The sequence below is a fragment of the Coturnix japonica genome, chromosome 36 (assembly GCF_054131305.1).
Source record: "Coturnix japonica strain WE chromosome 36, WE-NBRP24, whole genome shotgun sequence".
NCBI classification, from domain to species: Eukaryota; Metazoa; Chordata; class Aves; order Galliformes; family Phasianidae; genus Coturnix; species Coturnix japonica.
Window position 1 is genome coordinate 1217398 of NC_140698.1, and position 7199 is coordinate 1224596.

Consider the following 7199-nt stretch of genomic DNA (forward strand, 5'->3'; position numbering starts at 1 on the left):
CTTTGTGCCCCAGATATTTCACTAACCTTTTCTGAAACCCACCGTGAAGGCTTCAAAGCCCCTCCAAATGACTTATCCAGTCATCCAACCATTAAAAAGCTTTTCTGTTGTAGAACTTGCATCTTTGTCATTGCAATTGAAGTCCCTTATTTCTGCACAGAGAACAGATTGTTTGCTTCCACTTTCTAAGAGCCTTTTATATACTCAAAGCCTGCTATCATATTATATATGAGCACCTTCAAAAAGCCAACAGAGTCAATGATTTCATTGGAAGCATCAGATTTTATGACTCGCAGGAAGTGATCACCATAACTCACACTCACATCTCCTGCCTATAGAGGAGATCCTCCTTGCATCTACAAAAATGCAAGAAGAAAAGAGGCAAAGAAGGGGTAAAATAAATCCCATCTTACATTTGGGATGCTTAATTCCAGCCTTGAAGGCTGATTTGCCCACTTAACAGCTGTGCTCTTCAGAAGCAGTTGTTCCACAGTTATTTAGAGAGAAAGACAAGTTTTGTACTTGGTTGTTAACACAAAGTACAGCATAAAAACACAAATGAACTCAGCTTTGCAGTGTTGTAATGGCTGATGAGGGAAGCCAAGGATCCTTCCACACTGTCAGCCTTCATTTCCAGAGACATACCTTTGGGGGTGATGGTAATGCTGCTCTTGTCTTCTCTGGACTCACACAAGTACTCTCCCTCATCCTCAGCCCGGATCCCTCTTATTGTCAGGGTTCTTCTGACCCCTTCCTCATCAATCTGGAAACGTTTGCTGGGTTTGATCTCAACTGCATTCCTGCGCCACACCACCTTCCCTTTGGCATGGCTCACTTCACAGCTTAAAGTGACACTGCCTCCAATCTCAGCATTAACAGCTTCGAGCTTCTTGGTGAACTTCACTGGGATTTCTAAGATGCAGAGGAAAGAAAAGAACTATGAGAATGCACAAGTTAACAAACGTGTTCTACAAAACCAAATGAAAAACCCCATGAACAGACACACTCGGGGATCATGGCAGGCTGAAAGAAATCCAAAAGATAGAAATCTGGAGATATTATCAGCATGGAATTATATTATCATTCTATTTCTGCAATGTAAGAACAGCGCCTTAAAGAGACTTAAAGACTACCTTCCAGTGTCTCTAATCTTCTACCTAATGAGATGTGTGGTGGTTTTTTGCTGCTATTGTCGGTTGGTTGGGATTGTCTCTTGTTGCTGCTTTTATTGTTCTGTTTTTTAGCATCAGAGTCTAATTTGCCTGACTACCATTAAAAATCTGTACAGATGGAAGAACCCCAGCAGCCACAGTTGTATTTCATGTCACTGGAGACACAGCCAATGGAATCAGAGATCTGGGAATGTGACACATTCAACCTGTTGACATGACCTGCTAGCAACCACTCCCATGCAGTCACAGCCAAAGGGAGCTGGTGGGGTGCATGCCAGCTGCAGATTTCTCCAGTGTGGGTGTCTGAAGGGACACAAACCCCATGCTACATCCTCCTCATCAGCTCTGACATGCTTAGCAGAGTCAGGAAGAGCTGAGGCTCTGAACACAACCTACCAACTGCTTTAGGAAGAGATAGAAACTGGGTGATGACAGTGAAGAGCAAACACCAGAAAAGAACCCATCATAGTCCCTGAGCTCTCAAGTGGCCAGCAGAGGACAAACTTGGATCTCTGGAGGCAAGAAGGTCTTTTCTGGTCTATGCTGGGGATGCTACAGCAGCTGCAACAGCAAATCAAGAGTAAAGGTTGGAACAGCTTGTAGAATAGACCAATCTTCTTCACTTCATCCTCCCATAAGAAAAGAGCAGCTGTAAAAAAAGGACACAACTTGCAGGCTTCTACCTCCTTACCTTTCACTTCTAGAATTCTAAAACTAACTGAGAAGTATTAATACACTGAGTATGGCCTAAGTAAGGCATATTTTCTATTCATTCTACTCCCAGTCTCTTGGCCTCTTCATCTTGTACAACACTTTGCCACAGAACTGGGCAGTTCTGGGACACACAGCAGCAGAGGGGATTGTCTTAATCACCTTCCTCCCTATCTCTTTCTCTGCTCTTCAGAACATCCCATGCCTGCTTTCATCTTCTGCTCACTGACACAGATCATGTGATGAGGCATGCAAAGATGAACAAAATCTATATAGAAGCTCCTTAGTCAAAAATATTCCACAGCCACATTTTCACCTCACTACCACTACATTAAAAAGGAGAATCCAATTAGTGGTGTGGGTCATTGATGTTGTTCCAGGGGGAATTGTGGCTGTTCCATGCCCACAGGGTAGAAGACAGACAGTCTTCCTCTAAGCCACATAAACAGCTGCTTAGTGCTCCCAAAGCGAATATCAGCTCTTCTGTTGAAACAAAGTGTCCAATCTAGGCAAGAAAGAACCTAGGAACTGAAGGAACCAAAAGGGTCCTTGAACACCAGTCCCATGGTTACAAGTCACTATGCAAACATATTGAACCCAAAAGAACATCTGTTCTGCAGGCAACCAAAACCTGAGTTCCTTTTACTTAAGACCCACTGTGAAACATCAAAACACATAAACATGCGATAGTCAAACCACTGGCTGCCTTTTCATGACCCAGAACAGTACTCCTGGCTTCCTGATGGAAGGTTGGGAACATGCAGCCAAAGGGACAGGATCAAAGGCCTTCCTGAAATCTAGAAAGATTACATCCTTTTCCTTCATACACTGAGTCGGTGGCCTTATCATAGAACAAGATTTGATGACCAAGACTGGTTGCACACATGCTCCCTCACCGATGTTTAGGCCACCAGACTGTTTACCTGGGCAGAGCTTCAGCACACAGAGGCATTTTGACCAGAACCTTGTGCTGAACTCTAAAACTTACCCCCAGGCTTCCTGACTGTGTGGTACTGGCACGTCCTGTTTGGGATGGAATTCTCAAGGGAATGTGCTTGCCACGAGCCTTCTTAGACTGAAGCAAGAGATAGGTTGCCACAACTGGTCGTAATTCTGCTAGAAAACAAGAGGATGTAGATCTCTTCAGAAACATTGTCAGTACAAAGAAAATTTCTGCATGTCTGCCATATTTTCCCCTTGATGTGCAACCTTCACGTCTGGTCACATTAGGGTAGTTTCAGGCCTCAGCTGATTCACACAATATGTCTGAGATAAAGAAGCAGACTATTCTCGTTTTTGCTTGAAAGTTAGTGTATTGTACAATTGCTGGAAGTGAAATCTAAAGCTGGTGCCAGAATCTCTCTACTGAAGTGAATGGCAAAGCTCCTACTAATTCAGTTTGCACAGCATTTCAGCTGGACTCCCATTTCTGGGGGCAAGTTTCAGCCCAGCTCCAAGGAGCATCGACATTCAGCTGGATTTTCAGCAGCTTTTTGACTACTATGAGAACCGTGGGTACAATGCTTGACAGACTCAGTGTAGTATAATAAGCTTGAATCACTTATCAGGCATTAGAAGTCCTTTGAATTAAGACTGTGATAATATCACAGACTTGAACTGAAGAACTTTTTCCCCTTGTAGGTCGATTGTTCTCTTTATTCCCTGTACCTAAAAAAGAAGTAACAGTGACTCCACAATTGATCTTGCCTAGATAAAACTTACATTTTACATCTAGTCTTACTAAGGTTATATGGAAATCTTAACAATCCTTCAAATTCTACCACTTTCTATTTGACAGAAAGACAACTCGATTTCAAGAGACAACTTTCAGATTCAGGTTAAAGCCAGAGTACCCATCATGTTTTAAATCTCTTCTACAGCTTGGAATGTCATTATTGACATTTATACAGCATCTCTAGAAGCACGCAGTTCAGCTTTTCTCATTTATTTTCTAAAGTTACTGGAATTAATTTATTTCCTGAAGTATTTGTGAACTGTAATTCCCCAAATTTGCTTGGTTGTCCTACCTGATGTGTTGATATTTTCCACCTATCAGTGAATCATTTCAAAGCAGGGAGTTAAGCCAGCATGTGACATCTGCTGTTCATCCATCAGTTTCTGTTTTGAGTCTGCCTGGACTTCCAGAGATTCATAAGGATTTCAGCATGGTAAAAAAATAACAAAAAGGCTGAGAAAACACAATTAAAGGAGAAAAAAGGAATAAATGTGAACTTCAGAAATGCAGTTATTAGGTAGACTATGAAGTTCTGCAGTGATAACTTACCTCTGAAAGGTGTGAAATAGTTCATGTTTGAGAATAAGTGAGTGTTAGAGTCTGTTAATACAGTAAGGTTATTTACTGTAGGAGTGGGCTTAAATACAGAGAATTACTGACATACGTTTATTACCTCTGACGTTAATGCTGATCTACTCTCTCTTCTCTTGTTGTGAAACACAGAAAGCTGTTACAGTCTTCATCAAGGTGTCCCAGCTGCAAGAATAAGACCTATACTGAGGAAACAGCTTTCAAGTCATCTCACAGCCCAATCTCACCGTGGTAGTGTTCTGCTGTGCAGCAGTCAATAATTAGCCATGATTTCAGATTCTTTTTTAAATAGTGTTATGGCTACATATTACAAGGAGTAAACAGAAAGAGTCGTCCAACTTCAGTAACTAGTCCCTCTGTGGCAACAGGTCCTGAGTTCTGAATTCAAGTACAAAAGCCTGTCAGCAGATGAGACCTTTTACTAGAGCAGAAGTGACGCTTCTATCTCTTCTTGATTCCTAGTTCCATGGCGTGCACAGCATGTTCTGCTGCATGCACAGCACAGCTGTTCTTCAGAGCAACAGTGGCACCCAGTGACCAACAGCAGCCATTGTCTGCAAATACACAGCAACTTCCCAGGATCTGCAGCAACAATCTCCCCACACACTCCACTTCACACAGACACTATGACCCTGATTAGACTCAAGCAGCAGACTTAAAACAAGTCAGAGTTTTAGATTACAGAATATTTCAGGATCTATAATGTGTGAAATTCAGTTACACAACAGTGCCTAGGTGACAGCATTTCAAGCAACATTTAGATCACAGCCATGTAAAATAAAAACAAATTCAGTGCAGAAATAGCAAGCCTGTACCTTAATACCCATGAGATTATCCATTTTTTACTGCATTCTGACTAAGTTCTAAAACTTGCTCATCCCAGTTCACTTCAACAAGTTCCACCAGTTCAAGCAACGCAGTTCTGAGATCCTGTGTATGTTAGGCAGATAGAATTGAACAGTGCAGGAATAATCTCTGACAGCTTTAAGAGCTCCGTTCTGCTTACAAACTCTCAGTCCAAAACTATTCACAGTTTTAAGGCAATGAACACCTGAAGCAGTTGGATCATCTGCCATTTGCCGCATTCTGCTTCTTGGCATCATGATTAGCACAAAGGGTTTTCTGCTGTCCTGCAGAGATGGACAAAATCCTGCTTACAAATGGACCAAGTTTCAGTGTACAGCAGAGTTTGTACCAGACTAAAAAGCCACGTCATTCAATTCATGTGCTCAGGTTGTTATGCACTCCGAAAGGAAACAGAACTAACTGTTGGATTCTGAAGGCAATCTGTGGGGTCCTACATTACCTCCTGATTCTGGAAGAGGAAATTCTAATAGCAAATGCAGAACTTTGATCTTTGTAGACATGAGAAGAGCTGGCATTTAGGAACATTCATTTCAGGGAAATCAAATGATGTGTCTATATTTTTACTACAGATAGTATAGGGAGCAGCCAGTTGAAGAACCAGATACAAAAAATCCAGCCCATTGGCAAGAAAATACTTCTCCTTAAATTCTGTATGCTATCATGGTACAGAATTAGGCTACAGTGCCACATAGGCCAACCAAGTGTAGAACCAAATCCACAAAATACTGGTAGACAAAGCAGCAAAAACAGGGACAATATTCAGCAGACAGGCCTTTCTACCCACAGCTCAGCATGTTCTGCCATCCGAAAAGCAAGGCCTCTTGTCAAGCTCAGCTATTTCCCTTCTCAGTGTATTCTAGCACCACTGATACCCACTGGTATCCTCCTGTAGAGTGCCATCATATTGTCATCATCCAAAGGGAAAACCCACACAGCAGAGCATACAGCAGTACACCCATGCTCCAAATATCCGCCTGAAAAACTAAAAGACAAGCTTACAAACCTGAAGCACCTCAAATGGCTTCCTGACAGACTAGATTGTCTGCCCTTGCCAAAGCCCACATATAGCCCATGAAAAGCTGGCTCTTTCCCTCAGGAAATAAAACCTTATCGTCCCAGAGAAAGCATATAACCCTAATTCAATTGTTCTTCCACTCAGCTTAGAGCACTATTAAAGCCAGCATCTTCACCTTAGCTCATCACACTGCTGCAGTTCCTTTTACAAGGATTTCACTGGCAAAAATGAAGTCAAAGCCGTCACAAGGGATTTAGCACAGTTACATGTTACTGGATATGAGAGCTGTCAGCACAGTCACCTGTCTGGCTTTGCTGCTGTTCTATTTATGTATAGGCACAACAAGGTTCAGACACCTCACAGTGCAGTTCTCACTTTGACTGTAAAGAAAGAGGAGGCTTGAAAAACAGTGTGTGGAAAACAAAGAAACAAGAATTAGAACAACAGTGGGGCCATGGCACTTGTAGGAATTGCTCCGCCTTTAACAGCGATTCAAAAAGTACGAGGGCATCCCAAACCAGACCAGTTTGGACAGATTAACAACTGCAAGTAGTGGGTTCCAAAATTCCAGACATGAAATCAAAGCTGGAAAAACTCTTCACATTTTCATCTCTCAATTTTTAGTACATTGTGCATTACAGTGCAAACAAGTCTTCACATACAACTTGGAATCTAGAGACAAGTCTGACAAAACAGACTGCACAAAAATGATGGATAATTAACAGAGCAAATTGCTCTTTCAAAAACTTAGTAATAGAAAGAGATCTCTGAAGTTGCTGTTCTGTAGAGCCCCAAAGCAGTCGCTTGAGACAGTTCAGGATTAGCCAGAGACAAACCAGCCAGCTGTGTGAACTGAGACCAATTGCAATTTTCCAGTCTGTGGCCACTGACAGCTTCTGAGAGCTACCAAGCAATGCAACCTAGCAGAATTCAGAAGGGAAACCAAGAGAGCCTACCTGAGCTCCACTGCCTTTAAATGCTCTGTGGAGACATTTGGGTGATTCTGCATGGCTGAAGCAACTCTTTATTGCTTTGTATTACTGCAATCATCTTGCTTGTTTTAATGTACGTTGAAATGAGGTGTGTATTATGGCAGTGTAAAACCAGT

At 42.1% G+C, this 7199-nt stretch overlaps 1 long non-coding RNA gene across 2 annotated transcripts; it reads right to left on the reverse strand.

Moving 5' to 3' along the window:
- Nucleotides 1–683: 683 nt before the first annotated feature.
- On the reverse strand, nucleotides 684–3634 carry LOC146755065 (uncharacterized). 2 transcript variants are annotated; one of them, XR_014938436.1, is made up of 3 exons: nucleotides 3445–3634; nucleotides 2872–2999; nucleotides 684–912 (listed from the first exon to the last, which is right to left on the reverse strand). It is a non-coding gene; the product is annotated as an uncharacterized LOC146755065 (long non-coding RNA). The 2 variants fall into 2 exon arrangements; XR_014938435.1 differs by having other exon boundaries at nucleotides 2872–2996; nucleotides 3445–3632.
- Between the last annotated feature and the right edge of the window lie 3565 nt (nucleotides 3635–7199).